The 17286-nt window shown below is 38.8% G+C and overlaps 1 protein-coding gene and 1 pseudogene across 1 annotated transcript in view; one reads left to right on the top strand and one right to left on the bottom strand.

Annotated features, from left to right (window-relative positions):
* MACROD2 (mono-ADP ribosylhydrolase 2) overlaps window positions 1-17286 on the top strand; it is a 580549-nt gene that overhangs the window by 515859 nt on the left and 47404 nt on the right. The window lies entirely within an intron of this gene.
* LOC118984888 (uncharacterized protein C1orf131-like) lies at window positions 14704-16346 on the bottom strand (annotated as a pseudogene).

Genomic DNA, 17286 nt, shown 5'->3' on the forward strand with positions numbered 1-17286 from the left:
CTCACTCAGGCACTATCACCTGGGGGACCTGCCCCCAGTTACATCTTTGGAGGAAGGCTTTCTGTCCCACTGGCTCAGAGCATGGCCACAGCTATTTAACATATCTATGCAGCCAGTTAAATGTTATAGATATCTTAAATGACCATGCCATGGATTAGCTGCAAAGCTGTGGCTGTACAAAACAGCCCTGCATGTTCCTGCCCCTTGTTTCCCTTTCCCCAACTCACACCTGTGGGAGAAGGGGTGAGGACATCTTATATACCTTTCTAATATTCCCTGGGTACTTTGAGTCCTGGACCCCATTCCCAATCCCTTTTTGAGGCCCCCCTCTTGGCTGCACCCTGTATCAGTACTCCCTTCTAGGTAGATCCAAATCACCTGGATACCTTGTTAAAGGGTAAATTCCTGGCCCTATACCTCAAGTTCCTGATTCAGAAGATCTGCGGATGAGGGGTAGGCAAGAGTTTGCATTTTTGACAAGTCCGAAAGTGATACTAATACTGCTGGTCTGGGGACCACACTTTAAGAACCACTAGCCAAACCCTTGTTTTTTATCCACTCATCTGATTCACATCAGGCATTATGGGAGGTCTTTAGCATATCATGGATTCCCAGGACCTGCAGCTGGAATAGAGAGCATAGGGTAATGTGGTAAGTGCAGGTACCTCTTCCCAGCTCAAATCCCAGTATATCTGAGATCAGCTGTTTGTAAACCTTTCTTCCCCCATGTGCCCTCCTTGTGGCCAATGACACAGTTCATCCCTCCCAGGGTGGCAGGTCTGGGACCGTATGGAAGAGGAAACAAAGAGACTGCAGAAGAGGACGGTGCTTGTCCATTGGAAAGGAAACCCAGGGTACTCCAGGCACACCCTGACCTGTTTATCTGAAAATACACAGCGTTTGAGTTACGTATCTGAAAAATGTGTTCACCACTGAAGTCATGTTTTTCTAGTTTTGATGAAAAGTCAATAACAAAGGGAAAAAAATATTTCTTCGCTGTTGTCTCAGCAGATTTGCCCATCTTGAGGCACAGAAGCAGGATGGAGCAATGTGAAAGAAAATGGTGGTTCCTCTGCAGAGGCTGAAAAAAGAACAAAAATAGGATTGGGGCACCACTGTGCTCAACTTCAAGAGTTACCCTACACAAAGTGAAAAACAAACTTTGATTTAGCAGTCCCTGTCTGATTTAAGTCCAAATTCTAACATTTTCTCAGCTGAATTGGAGGGGATTCATTATTTACAAAAAATAAAAGGAGAAACTGAACAGGGCTTTCAGAGCAATGCTCATAAGCTGTTTGCCATACTGAATTAGCACCTGGGGCATTGATTTCAAAGCTAAAGGCAGGCCATTCACCTGGGTTGCCAAGGAAAACAGAAGCAACTGTCTGGCTGACGCATCAGAGAAAACACACGTCACCAGGGCTCCATCTGAAACTGCCTTTGCGGAACACAGATAACCTAAAAGAGAAGCACAGAGGCTGTTCAGAAACCTAATTCCAATTTAGAAGCATATCTCCCTCTCTCCTTTCCATAAGCTACCGGTGATTTCTAATTAGAAATGCCTTTCCAAACCAAGCTGACCTAATTCCTTTTTCTCCCTTAAAAACGGTGTCCCTTTTCTGGTGTCAGTGTTTGGCTTTGCTTATTCACTAAGCACTCTTGTTGCTTAGTCCACTAAACTTGTTCGGTTGGCCTTTCCCAACATTCTAAGCAGTAATAGGCTCATTGACCCAGTAATTAAAGAAATCCAGTACCTTTTCATTCTGGCTGGCTGCCCTCTTCTTTCTCGCCTATTGTTTTTTTTAGTAACACCACCAGCAGATGGTTAAGGATTTTTTCACCCTTTCAAAACTTTGTATTTTTCCCATCTCATCAAGCATATCTGAGCCAAATGTAATTAGCTTAAGACTTCTGAGTCCTCAGGAGATCAGTTAAAGACCTGAGCAAATTCAATAAAGAGCTTGAAAAGCGAATCCTGGAAGGCTATGCAAAACCACAGGAGAGCCACTATTATTTTAGAAGCAAAGACTTCTTTCCTCCTCCCCATCTCTCCTTCTTTTGGTATTTTAAATTCTTAGAATATTCATGAGGTCTCCAGGGCTTTGGAACTCTATCAGGACCATTATCGGGTAGGTGGAATATTTAAGCTTTCTTCAGCGGGGGTAGGTGTTTGGCTCCTTTTAATTGATTTCAATCAAAGAGTGCTTTTTGAGTAGCCCTAAGTCACTCCCAAATGGCAAACTGTTTGTTTGCTAAATCTCTTAGCCTTTTCATTAAGTGTTTTATCCTTTGGTTGTTGGAAACTAGCCGGTGAGCTTTCTTTGTAGTTCCAAGCATTTGATATGAAGACTAAATTAATTAACTGCAATACAGATGTGCACCCTGCCTTTGAGTGGAGAGGAAACTTATTTCTGAGTAGCCACATGTATTACAGCACTTAACACCACATCCCAAGCCCTTTACTCCATACTGGGGAGAAAGCAAGATTCTGAGACAAAATTGAATTCTATTTTTATTGAAATTGAGTGAAGGAGCATTTGAGTATGTGAAGCACAGACTGTGTGTGTGTTAGGGTATGGGCATGGGCCCATCCTTGGATAGTAAGCTATGTGTTTCCCCCTTCATTTGGGTGGGAGGATCCAAGCCTCAAGTGTTGGGTAGTAGGATGATGAAGTCTGTTGTCAGTTTCTCATCGCCAACACTTGGGTGTAAGGAGAATGGTTCTTTATAAACCCACTACCATCTTGTTCAGATAAAAGGGACCAATGGCAACAATTGATTAGAATGGCTTTCTTTTTTATCTCAAGTGAACTAATGAGTTTTTATGAGTTATGGATATGTGTCTATAATGAAGATTTTACATAAATGCCACGCTTTCAGAGGGCATTTCAATCATGATTTAGAGGAAAATTCCTTTTAAAACATGGGAAATGTGTTGTGAGCTGTATTATGCCGTGGAGTAGGCTTGCAAAGCAAGCCCAAAACATTTATGAATTAACTCGTCTCCGAAATACAGCACAATATCTGAAGTACAAATTGACTTACCCAAAGATATAAGCAAAGTAAAAGTTTTCTGTAGGTAGGACAAATAAAAAGTTGGTGTTATTATAAAAAGTGGATGCTTTCTATGTAACATATATAAATGGTAGAAGAATGAGCAATCAACTACAGTAAAGCTGCACTATTATTGTTTGGAATGTAATAAACCTTAAGAAACTGGACGATCCCGCCCAGGAGGACAGTTCTTGATCCCAAACTACTTGTATTGGTGCCAAATGAAGAAGACAAAGAGAGGAGGAAAAGAAATAGCTGAGAAAACCTTCACTTTATAAGAAGATACAAAAAGGTGCAAGGTCTGTTAGCAAACTCAATGTCCAAAAAATGTGCAGAAATGATCTTCTACAGAGATCCTTTATACAGCACTTCCACCATTAGCCATGCCACTGTGGGCAGGATAACTTTATTTTATTGCATTTTCCAAATAACTGATGCTTAATCAGAAAACTTTCAGAGCTAGTTATCACTACTTTAAAACTTTTCAAATGATACCCCTTATCTTCCATTTTAAAGTTTTGGAAATTAAGGGTGTGAGGAGTAACGCACCTGTGTAGGGTCCTATATGTAGATGGTGCAGGCAGGACCTGATATTTGTTGTCTAAGTTGTGGCCCTGTATTCTGTTCACCGTACCTTTCCCCCTATAAGCTGTCCTATGGGGCTGTACCTAATAGAATATGATTTCTAAAGAGGTATATGCTGAATTTTAATTTAGTTCCTTTCTGAAATGGTAAAACCACTCCACTATAATCTGAGTGTTGGAGTTGATGCTGGAGTTCACCCAGTTTAACCTCCTGCCCTGATATACAAAAGCCCATTTTCTCCCAGCAGATGTTGTAGCCCTCACTACAGGAACGACATAATGGGGAGCTCATTACCTTTCAGAGCAGTTCTGTCTTCAGTTGATTCTGTGCATTCAAAAATGAACTTGACTTTCCTGAAGTTTCTGCTCATTTATCCCAGTTCTGTCCTGAAGAGGGAACTCAAATGTGCCTGGCCCATGTGGAGAGAGCTCCTTGAGTCATTCAAAAGCAGTTTGCAGAGCCACTTCCTGTGTCTTCTGGTTATCACTCAATCCATCCCTTACTTGTTTTAAACACCCCTCATATTACATAGTTTCCAAACCCTTCATTATCTTGGCTGCACACCTCTATACAAGCTAGATCTGTCAACATCCCATTCAAACTATGGATGTAGAATTGCATAAAATGATACACACCTTCGATGTGTCAAAACAAAGGCTAAGGACTTATTTTAAAAGACATAGCACCAGGCCCTGGGAATTCTAAGTATGAGCATCTTCCTGGGTGAGATGGTAAATTGTCCCCACAGTGAAATCAAGACCAGCCTCAATCACAGCCAGACTACCCAGCTGAGCTCTTCCCTAATGAGCCAGGAATAAGTTATTTATCCTGCACTTGTTTTGCCCATCTGTAAATGAGGATAACAATAGCACCCACCTCAGAGGACTATTGATAAGGATAGTATGAGCTAATACACGTACAGTCCTACAGTAGTGCCAGGCACATAGTAAACCCTTCATCAGTGTTAACTACTGGTGTCATCATTGTTCTGAACAGAAGTCCATACTCCAAGCCAAAGGAAATTCTCACATTTTTGTAATGAACAGTGATAAACCTAACAACTACAAGAACACTGAATCGAATGTTACCTTCTGCCCCAAAATGACTTGGCTAATCTGCTCCCTAGTTCCTATAAGCACAATTTGGGACCACAAGCACAACCAGAGAGACATCTACTACTTTTATCCTTCAAATGTGCCCCAGCTTGAAGTCCCGTACTTTTATTTTAGCTGCCAATGTCTTTGATCATAAGAGAGCTCACCAAAGGATGCAGCTGATCAAGAAAATCACCCTGCAGCCCTTGGCTATAGGTAGATGTGCTATGTCCTGAGAGTGTCACAGCAGGTTCTGTCCCCATGCAGAAATGACAAGGGAGTGCATAGAACTCTAAAATCTGGCAAAAAATAGGCTTGCAAATTTAAGGAATAAAACATTAATGGAGGTGGACCTATGTGCTCCCACTGACATTATGTTTACTTAGGCACCAAATAATAAGTATATGCTGAAGCATATAAAAATGACTGTCATAAGCATGGTTGACATTTGTATAGAAAGCTGGAAAAACAGGCATACAGAAGCATAGAAACACCTATTATTCAGCTTGTAGATTTAAAGTTTTAGGGTGTATCATTAATTCCACTCTCTTCTTATGGAATTGTTCCTCTTCTAGGGGAACAATTGTTGGGGAACTTCTTGTTCTAGGGGAACTTCCAAGTTCTAGGGGAACTTCTTCTGTTCCTTGTTCTGAGGCTTTTAATTTTTAGAACTTCTTCCAACTGTTGCTATTGTAATCAAAACATATTATAAAGCAAGGAACAGAAACAACATCCAGCACCCTCCACCATCCATCCTTTACAGAATTCAAAATCCCAAAGGAGCCCTATTCTCAGAGAACAGCCTTGGGTTTAGGACAAATAGAAATTTTGATTCTGACAAATCAATAACTGTAAGGAATTGCTGAGAGAGACAGAGGTACCTCTTCTTAGTCCTTCTAGGTCATTCCCATTGGGTTCAATCTTAGACAATGATGGCAGAAGTCCAATTTTTCTCTCTACTTACTTGATTTTAAATGCTTTGCAAAAGTTACATTATCATTGGTATCTTAATTCTTATTAAGATTATTAATGATTATGGCAATCTCACCTTAGAAAAATACAAGAGAGTGAACCAGATGAGCTTGTCCCAGTGCATCTGGGTCACCCAGGCTGCACCACACAGCTTAACAGCACAGAGCTGACCTTCAAAGGCCCTTCTCTGCAGGGCTCCCACAGGTCCAGCATCTTGTGACATTTTGTGCTGGGTACAAAACCTCATAGGCACTCACTTTTTATCTCAGCACATGCCAGTCATCACAGTCACACAGACCAGGGGACTGAGTATAAAAGAATGGTGCTTTGTCTTCTTACTATTTTTTCTTATTTTTCTCCAGAATTTATATTTTGTACCAACCATATTGTAACAAGGCAGCTTTAGAGACTAGGAAAAAAATAGCACTATGACTTAGTGCTAAAAATAGCACTATCACAACCTCATCACATCAAACTGCTTTGAGCTTTTCTCATCACACACCTCTTCAGAGTGTGTTCATACTTTCAGCTACTGGGAGGAGTCTGAAAGGCCTCATGAGCAGCTCATCCCCATATCTCACATGTATGCCACTCCAGGGTTGTGGTCCTTGGGGTTTTGAAGGGTTGAAAAGTTTAGGGTATGAGAAACTTGTGCAAAGACTCAGTATCCCTTCTATCCCTTGGGGGTGGGGAGGCAGGATAGATCAAAAGTCCCTAGCAATCCCATTCTGGGCCCTATGAATCCAGATTCCTCATGATTTTGATTCTTGCAAATCAGCAACTGGGAAAAAAAGCAACCCTGGTAAGGGAACCCAGACTTGGGAAACCAGAGACAGAAACTGTACCCCCTCAACACAATTTTATGTGGTCTTATCAAAACCAAGACCTTTCTCCCCACATGGCATTCTCTTCTTCCTTTTCAAAATCAAGTCAATCCTTTTCAGTTGTCAGGAAGGCAGGCTGCAAGGAAAAGTTTCCCTGTATATGCTAGACCCATTACCTTTGGGATTTTAATTATCTTACCCTAAAAGGAAAACAACATGGTTTGGGTCGACCCATGACTAGGGTGACGTTGGTAAGACAGAAATGTTTGGTGTTACTGGAAGTGCTATGGACTGGGAATCTGAAGACATTGTCCTCATCTAGATTCTGGCAGTCTGTTCCCTGTTGAATAAAGGGGTGTGAGACCAAATACTGAGGATGTGACATTTGTTTGTTGAAGGTATGTCCGTGGTCACCAGCAGGATGATGTGGTAACAGCTGCATATGGTCAGAGTTTGTGAAGCAAAAACAATAACCACTGTTCTAGAATGAGCCAGTTGGCCATACACTTTGGATGAGCCTGATGTCTCTGAGGTAGACGTGAAGTCCTAACTGTCTGGAATTGCAAAGATTGAAACACTAGCAGATTCAAGTGGTTTTAAGTTGTGCAAGTTATTCTAAGGTAGAGAGTGTTAGTCTAGGTCTTTTTAAGAGAAAGTATTAAGATGGAATTCATTAGGGAAAAGGCAAGGCATTTCTTAAGGAAAATGCCTGCATGAGCAAAAAGGAGGAGGGGGCTGGTAAAGGTGGGGAGAGTCATCAGACCACACTATAAGTGTGACCCCCAAGTGAAGGAGACAAGGAGGGAAGTGTATGGTGTAAGAAAGTATTGACAAACCACCTAAGAGTCCTTGAGGCAATTTCAGCCAACAACAGACTTGCTTTAGTTCCCCTCAGTCATTGGCTGGGAGCTGCCTATGGTAAACATGACCTCAGAACAAATAAAGTGATGGATGGTTTCCAGAGCCCAGCAGCTGTGGCCCTCAGGCAATAACATTCACTGTGATTCGAGGTCTGCAAAGTGCTGATTTGTGGCTGCCACACAAAGTTCTAGAAACTCAGATAAACAGCTAATAAAATACATTTTTATACTCTACTTTTTAAGCATACAATTTAAGTGTGTAGCTAATTCTCAGAAACAAGCTTGTTTTTCTGCTACATTGATTATAAAATTTATGAACCAAAATTTAGATACACAAAAAAATGAAATTTCTTTCAAAAGATTGAAATTACTGAGGGCTCTGAAATTAATCCCAATTGTAGTCACATCTGAATATATGTCACAGAACTGAAAATTTGCAGAGATTCCTCTGTGGGAGCCCCACGTGCCCAGCTTTCTCTGTAATGGGCATGAAGTACCAAAGGTCAAAGGATTCTGCAATAGCACCTCAATTTGCACTTACCTTTACCTATCTTTTCTCACACAGCACACAGAATGGGAGGGGCTTGTGGTCCCTTTCCTCTGGCCCAGGTCGCCAAAAGCAGTTTTCATTTTTGATGAGTTGAGTTCCTCTTCTGTGTATTCTACCACTCTGAAATGGTGTTAGCACATATAAAGTACAGAGTGTTTGTTGGGGCACCATTCCAATCCACTGCCTCTAGAGTTATATTGTATTTTTACTTACATTCCTCTGAGTAGCAAGTCTTTTAATGCCAATGTTCCCTCCCTTTTGGGCGGACCAGAATATCAGAATTCCTGGATCTCTCTATTATAACTATTTTGGTGCTTCATTCTGTTACATGCACTTAGCACCCCATGTTCTTAGAAGGCAAGTGACTTTAGACCATGGAGATCTGGAGAACACATGCATCTTTCAGATCACCAGGGATCATGCTTAAAGTATGAGAGACAAATAGTGGCACCTTATGCAAATACTTTAAGGAGCAAAAAATATGCCAGATAATTTGTGTCTCCTACATGTTTTATCACCTTTGCATTTTTGGAATATGGCATGGATGCCTAGTTGTGTCAAAAGAGTAATAATATTCGATTCCCAGTCAGGACATATGCCTGGTTTGCAGGCCAGTTCCCAGAAGGGAATGCACAAGAGGCAACCATACATTGATATTTCTCTCCCTCTCTCCTTCCCTCCCCCTCTAAAGATAAATAAATAAAATCTTTCTTTAAAAAGGTGATAATACACAGAGAGTATGAAATGAAAGGGAGTACAAAGACTTCACTGCCATATCATAGCTAATGCACTTTAAATTGAATAGTTACATGTAGATGAACTTTTAATGCTCAACCACATTTCTAACATAACTTAAATCTTAGTATCATGGTTTTCCCCCTATAGTGTGAAGTTGAATTAAATAGAGGAACAATAATGCCTTTAATGATTCTCACATGGACAGTAATATATTAAAATTTAACCCTGATTATTCCTCTGCTCCAAAGACAGTATTTAGGGCTATTATTTACTTAACCTCAAGTTGTTGTAAGAAACTTAAGTTTTACAATGAACATTAAACTGAATTTGCTGGCTTCTGTGTTCTGCCCATTTCTGATGATAGTAAATGTCAGTAATCTCAGACCATTGGTAGATTGTGACCCATCACTAGGTCAGTGATGATGTATTGCATTTTGGAAAATAGTGTTGTCCTAAATATTGCAACATTGAACAAAGGCTGGGGGCTTCATTTTTAATTTTGTTTAAAACCAAACAGGATATTACTAGTTCAAGATTTCAGAATGAACATACACATTCACTTCCATTTCTGCAAAACACACCATTGGGATAATAGCATACAGACACAAATTTATAGTAAACCCCAACAGTGAAGGAATCAGGAGAAGGACAATGGATTCCAACAAATATGTGAGCATTGGAAACCAAATGGAAATATGTTGAAGATGAAACAGATTCTAGAATAGACTGTAAGCGGCCACCATGCAGTAGGAAGTAGCTCTTTCATTTTAGAATCCCTGACGAGCTCCAGATTGGTGTTCAGCTGTAGAGTGGCCATGCAATTTATTTTTTTGACTGGGACACTTTTGATAGAAAAAGATAAGACTACTAGTAATTACCCTGGGTGAGACAGTAAGACAACCTGAGACTCTGCTGAGAAACTAGTTCATGTAGTCAGTAAGCAAGATGAAGGTCAAGGGTAAGAAGAAGGGCTGGTTATAGAGAATTAACTGAGGTTCTCTTTGGAATTGCCAAAGTAGTCAGTCTCCCCATCATGGCACCTAAAGGAACAGGGAGCTCAATCCTAAAGAAATCAACCAAATAAAATTAAGAAAATTAGTGTTGTTTCTGTGAATACTACTACCCAAAATTAATAACCTTCATTCTGGCACTTGAGGGTCTGACATTTGTGTCCTTGCAATTTTACCCTAAGATATAGCCTCTCCATCCACACATACTACTCCTTGTAAGGATCCCCCACCCCATCAGAAACTTTTTGCAAGGGAGGTAGGCAAGGAAACAGACCCATGTCCCTATTAGAGGAAATCAGTATTACCCTGAATATGAATGGCAACCTAGAACTGGTAAATATAATAAGAAATCTATCACAGCAAATGAGAAAGAGTAAGAGAAAGACTAAAAAATAGAAGTAAAAGAAATACATAATTTAGGGTAGTAATTTTAAAAGAACACATACATACACACACACACAAAATGAAGAAATGACAATAATCTGTAATCTCTTAAATGAAAAAAAACTTGTCTTCAAAATAAAAGGATATGATTTAAGTACCAAAATTAGAAAATAAGAAGAGTTTAGAATGTAAAATAAAATTGCCAAAATTAAAAATAAAGTTAACATATGTGCTGAAATACCAATAAATAGAAAACATGAGAGAAAAGTTGAAGTCTAATTTTCAAAGTAACTGAAGGAATGTTCCCAGAGCTGAAAGATATGATTGAAAGGTCCCAATAGGTATCAACTATATGAATGACTCACACTGAGAGACATCATCATAAAAATTCAGACTAAAAAACTAGTCATTAAATAATAAAAACCATACTTTTAATCAGCAACTCTGAATATTAGAGGCCAATAGAACATAGATTTCAAAGTTCTAGGAAAAAATGATTTGAACTTGAATACTGATATCTAATAAAGGTATAGCTAAAATAAATATATTTTAAGACATATAGAGTCTCAAAATTTTTATTTCCAGTATATTCCAGTGATAAACCAAAGAATAAATTATTTTGGTTTATCATGATTACAGAACAGAATGTAAACGTTATTCTTGGCCCTGTACAAGGGGCTGCACGTGTAAAGGGAGTAGGGGAAGTGCAACAGAAAAGTTGGAGAACCTTACGCTTCAGGTGCACTAGTTAAAGATTCAGAGCTAACCAATAGAAAAGGGAGAAAATTATTTTAGCTATCAAAGTCTTGGAAGAGAGAGGATGAAATAAATGATATATCTCCATGGTCATTGCAAGAGTGAATAACTATCATCTAAGAAAGATAAATAAAAATAGCAATTTACTTCCATGTTATTTAAAGGTAAGAAGGTAACTACTTAGAGCACTAAAAATAGAAATTGTACAGGTTGTCTCTTGGTGAAGAACGTGGGGTATCTGGGACAAGGACCGATTCTGTATTTCTAGTTTTAATTTGTACATACATCTAGCAAATATGACAGATTAAAAAATAATAAAATTGGGATTCTGAACTGTGGTCCATATCAAGGGATGGCTTGGGAGACTATCATAAATCAAGGTCATTGCACTGATGACCTTGATTTACAGCCTTGCACCGCCATAGGCCAAATGCTGGATCCCAGGCCCTTGCTCAAAACAGTGTTACATGCTTAACTGGAGGTGTTCAGATTCTACATGGCCAAGTCCTTCAGTCATTGTTAGTAATGGCTCACCATAATTTTGATTCATTTACAGTCTTTTAAATTCTGTAGTTTAAGGAGAAATATAGAGAGAAGGTAACATTTATGGAGAATTCATAGAGAGGCATTCTAGCTTACCACCTTGCAAAGTCTATGGACTCTAACTCTGAGTAATGGTATTTTGTTAGTGCCAAAAGGTTTTAGCAGATGGCTTTGGTCTGTGTGGCATGTGCCTTTAGATGTTCTGAGAAGTATCTGTTGAGGTAGACCACAGGTGATGTAAATAGAGCACTGAATGGAATAGAGGACCTATGATGTCTCATCCAGGCTGCTCCAGCCTTCAGCTGGTTCTACATTCTCAGTTGTGTCACTTAACTTCTGGAATATCTGAAAAAATGAGAACATTCTCTGACTTAATTTTTAAATTCCCTTCCAGCCTTAACATTCAACACATCAAGCATTTTTTTCTAGAATAGGAAGTGCCACTGTTTTCCTCTGGGCTTTTTAAATTTGTATCCACCACTTCTGTTAGGCTTTAAAATATAGGGCAGCCTGTTACACAGGTCAGCAACATGCCTTGTCTTCATATAAATACAATTAAAATTACAGCTCTATCACTTTTGGCTGGATGACCATGAACAAAAATATCTTAACTTCTTCAAACCTCTGATCCTCACCTGTAAAATAGAGAATCAATGTTGACTTCTGTTAGAAGGATTTTATGTATATGTTTTCTAGTCCAAAAAACATTCTTTATAAATGTCAGTTTGTTATGCTGAAGAAGGAGATTACATCAATAGCCTAATGCCTGCTCCCTAGATTGAAATATAGGTTATCATAAACACACAAGGAGAAGTTCTATGTGAATTTGCAGATAACTAGGTCAAATTTTACCATTTTTCTCATTTACAAAGCAGCAAACCTTCTGTTTTCACATGACTCTGTGTGCTGACGAAAATCTCAGTCCCCCATCTGGGTTCACCAGAAGCCAAGAAAAATACAGCACAGTAGATTAAATATCCCCAGGCCATACTCTTTTCCCATCCCTGACCAATTTTTCTAGCCAGAATATCTGCTGTAGTGTTCAATACATTTGAGTTTGTTTTGGGGCAGGTCTTCCGTTGGCCAAGCAAGAGTCCTACCCTTACTTCCCAAGGTAACAGCGGTTACCATCTGACGTTCTTTGACTTGTGCACCATCTGCCTGTGTTGGCGTTAGAGTTCTCTAGTAATCTATGTTGCCTAGTTCTATATTCTTGTCTGTCACCTATAGAAAGGTGAGGGGAAGGCAGAGAGGCAAGAAAGGAGGACTGTATAAATGAGTCAATGGCAATGATTCATTTACTGGTAGGCATCACCTACTCTTCACAACTCTCTGTTTTTTGGTATGGAAGCAATATTTCTTCAGTCTAAAAGACAATTTTATTTTTCACTTTATATATATATATATATATATATATATATATATATATATATGTATAAACATTTATATGTTTAGAAACTTATTTTTTTCTAACCATGTGGTCACAGACTTCCTTCCTGGTGACTCAACCATTAAAATTCAGCAATCAATTTAAATGCAACTGAAATATCATGTTAAATATACACCAAGTGGAAACATACAACGCTTTCACTAAAAGTAAAATCCTGAAAGGTTTACTGTCAATGGGACCCACATAGGATTGTACTATTGTTGTCATCTCTGTAGAAAATAAAACAGTGGTGACCTGGGGAATTGGAAGAGAGTCCACATCCAATTGATTATTACTAAAATAACTCGCTCTTAGTTCAACTAATCTAGTCTTAATTCATGCTATAGCTCTGTTCATCCACTTTAAGCAAAAGAGCTCTATGTTGAATGAGCTCATTTACAGAAATTTTATGGGTGAAAAACAAATGTTGAATGCATATTTTTCCATAAAAAATTTCATAATAACTTTGTTACATTTTACAATGGGTTCTTTTATTGAGAGTAAGCTAAATTTAGGCACCCTTATAATTAGCCTTCATTATCAACATATCCTCATATCCTCACTTATGCATCCTCTTAGCATTTAAAATTTCCATTTATGTATAGTTCTTATTTTCTTTTGCATTTACTCTTATTTTTATACCCTCACGCAAGGATATAGTTATTAATTTTTTTAGGAGACAGAGGAAGGGGAAAAGAAAGACATATACACAACAATGTGAGAGAGAAACATTCATCTATTTCCTCACCTGTGGTCAGGGATCAAACCCGCAACCTAGATACGTGCCCTGACCAGGGATGGAACCTGCAGCCTTTTGGTGTACAGGACAGTGCTCTAACCAACTGAGCTACCCAGCCAGCCCTTTTTTATATTTATTTTATTGCTTTTGTTCCTATTATATAATTTAATTTGTTTTAATTTGTCATATAATTGAATCTGAGTGCCAGAACTATTTTTGGAGACTTACTGCTATTTTTATTTTTTTCCTTAAAGAATTATATGTATTTTGTGTCCATTTTTCTAACCAAATATTCATCTTTTTCTCTTATTGATTTATGAATCTTTTTTATATTATGCCCATTGATTTTTAATCTTTAGTTCATAGGTTGCAGGGGATTTCAAGATTATTCTAATCTATTCATTCATTACACAAATTAAGAAATTGAAATGAGATGACTTTTCCAGTGTCACATAGAAAGTTAGTGGACAATCAGGACTGGAAGCAGTCTCTTAGGTCTTTATCTAGAGGTTTTCCTCCCAAACACTAGCCTCCTTGCCTCCACCTTTCTCATTTTCCTCTTAAATCAAGCATAATCAGGTTACTTGACTTGATTCAAAGTAACAATAAGTTAGTTCCTTACCTCCATAAATTAATCACTAATGGCTGCTAACTCCCAAATCTTTTATTTTCTTTATTATAAAATTTGCATTTTTATTTACATAATTTTCTATTAAGTAGATTTTATATACTTGAGACTGAAAACTGAAACTGCTTTTCCAACAAAATACCTGCCAAATTATCACATTCTTAGTTTTTTTCATGATATAGTAACATTCAATTATTTTTACAAAACTAAATGTCAATTTAAAGCTAAACATTAGCACTTACAAATTAGCAAATTTATGAATAATCATATGTGACCAAATGTAGAAAACATCAGTGAAATTGAAACTCATGTGAACCTGGCTGGAGAAAATTAAACATTCTAATGGTTTTACTTTTCATTCACACTGCGTGTGATTGGACCAACATGGTTACCGCCATCAAACAGACTTCAGCAACCAGAAGTTTTGTCACTTGTTTGATTTTTTCCCATAAAAAAGCAGCTTATGAAATAAGAAATAAATAAGAACTGTGTGGAAGTCTTGCATGGGTCCCATTCATGTCTAGTTCCTAAAACATTTCATTTAGCCTCTTGGGAAGAATTTATTTTCTTGATATCAACTTGGCTCAGAATCAATGTCCCATTTTTCAATTTTCCAACCTGTCCAATCCATCCACTTGACAAAATACTGGGAGCTGATTTCTTCTTTTCAGATTCCCTGTCTTCTTGTCCTTTCTTCTTTTTCTTGAAAATATCTGTGTCCTAGGCCATTCTCTTTTCTTCATCCTTTGCTGCCATTTTCCTTTGATCTGCTGCTGGGAGGCTGAGTGCCCAGCATAACCATGAGTTCCCAATCCAGGACTCATTCCTCTCCTTTCCATAACCCATGATGCCAAACCTGTGCACCTCCCGCCATGCCTTTTCTATGTTAATTTCTTGTGTATTCACACCTTCCTCAAGTATACTAGTTTTGGTCTTTGTGTTCTCATCTTAATCCAGCTCCTGTCTTCTCTTATTTCTGCTGTGGAATTCCACCGCTGCTACCGGCTCCCTGCTGTTCTTCGGGGAAGAGAGATGCTGCAGTAGGAGCGGCCCCAGTGAGATCGCAGCAGGGGCACACTGCAGCTCTTCTCTGGGCCTCTGAGAAGCTGGAAGTGCTCTTTCTCTGGCCTCTTACAAGAGAACTAGGTGGGGCAGCTGGCTCTACCCCCAATGCTGCTAGAATCCCCACATTGCTCCTTCTTTTCCCTTTTCTTTCTGATCATTTTCTGTTCTAGTTCATTTTCTGTCTTTCCAAAGATGTAGAGGTTCTGTGGCACAGTGTCCAGAAGCTGAAAAGAAGGAGGCAAGCAGAAACCCAGGCCCTGCTCCCAAGCCACGGAGGGATAGGACTTTGAGAGACAACCTAGTGCCCCACTGGGTTGCTGGCACGTGGCACCCCTGCCTCCAATTCTGATTCCCAAATCTTATCTTATTCCTGATATTTCCCATGAACTCCAGATTTACCTCCTTAGCGTTTATTTTCTCACCACAGCTGAGGTGATCTTTCTACAAAATAAGAATAAAAGGTCTCATTTCTCAAAATTCTCCAATGATTCCCAATGTAATCCCAAATCTATACAGCAGCCCATGTGATATTGACCCACTGTCCCTTCCCCCCACGTTTTTTTTCTCTTATGTCAGTTTCTCTTCATTCACTCATGTCCTTCCCCCACCAAACATGTATGCGTGCCCTGGCTTCAAGTCATTTGTACTTAACTGCCCTTTTATTTGAAATGTTCACTCACATACACATTTAGGTAGAAGTACCTCAATTTCAAGGATGTTTTTTCTGTTTTGTAGCTGCCAAATCTTCAACAAGTAGAACAGTTGATGCACAATATACAATACTTAGTAGATCTACAATACTTAGTAGAATAGTTGATGCACAATATATGATTATTGAGTGATTGAACTATGCTCACTGGAAATCAATTTTGATGGTGTTGCATGTAAAGAATATTGTAGCATGATGTGATCTCTGCAAAACTGGTTGAATTTCTGGAACTAAGATAATACGGCTTAAGTACTGAATAACTGCATTAGAATACAATTCAAACTCTTTGCCTCTGTCAGTGTCTCCAACAACATCTTACTCCTTTCTCTGAACAGGGCCAGTGCATCTGAGCCTTTGGTCCATTTTGTTGAATGTGCCTTCTGGGGGGAAGTGTCTGTTCACGCATCTTCACAAGAGTGACTCCTCACCCAAGGCTTGTTTTGGAGCTGCCTTCTTGATGAAACCTTTCCCAGTCACTCAAACTAAATGGCTCCCCTTAGTTGTGTGTCTATTGTCTCTATCACATCAGATTTTTATATTTTTTTCAAGGCATGTTTTCAGATAGCAAAGACCTGTTATTTTCTCCACTATAGTGCCAGAGGTCCACCTCACATGAAACATAGTGGGCAATCACAAAATATTTGGTGGATAAATGGATATCATTCCTCTAGCTGCCAAGATTGTAAGATCTGTGGCCCCCAGGCAACACTGGCTGTATGGTGCTGAAATTGTACATCTGTGAGTCTGTCTTCCACAGAATCTGTGAGAACCTCTGCAACAGGTGAAATGTTGAATTCTCAGTTACTTCCCAGTCATTTCCCACAGCTCCTGGCACTTTGTGGTACTCCATACATGTTTGCTGAACTAATGTGAAGCAGCAGAATGGCTACACAAATTTTTCATCAAGTTTATTTCACGTAAAAGATGGAGAATACAAATCACAGACAGTAAAATATTGCAAAGTAAATATTATAAGATAGTCAAGGAAAGCCACATGTGAAGAATATAAAAAAGAGTTAAGATGTGAAAAAATTAAGTGCCTGAAATTAGCTTATATAGGAAAAAGAAATGCAACAATGAGATCATCAATTCAGGTACTCATTTCAGAGCAATGCCAAGCTTCTGGTGTTATAAATCTACGTGGTCTTTTTGTTTCTAGGCTAAAATATATTGTTATTGCTGTGCTATGTTTAATGGTTCCTGTAAGTCATCTCTTTGATTAGCCAAGCACTCTCCTTTCAGGAGCTATTCTAAACTTTCCCCAACTCTCTCTTTTTTTCTCTAAACACTTCTCCTCACAGATGGTTCTATCTTTCACTTTTCTGAAAAAAATCAAGATCACTGAG

Source organism: Sturnira hondurensis, unplaced genomic scaffold (assembly GCF_014824575.4).
Source record: "Sturnira hondurensis isolate 20B ecotype Veracruz unplaced genomic scaffold, ASM1482457v3 Scaffold0003874, whole genome shotgun sequence".
Lineage (NCBI taxonomy): Eukaryota > Metazoa > Chordata > Mammalia > Chiroptera > Phyllostomidae > Sturnira > Sturnira hondurensis.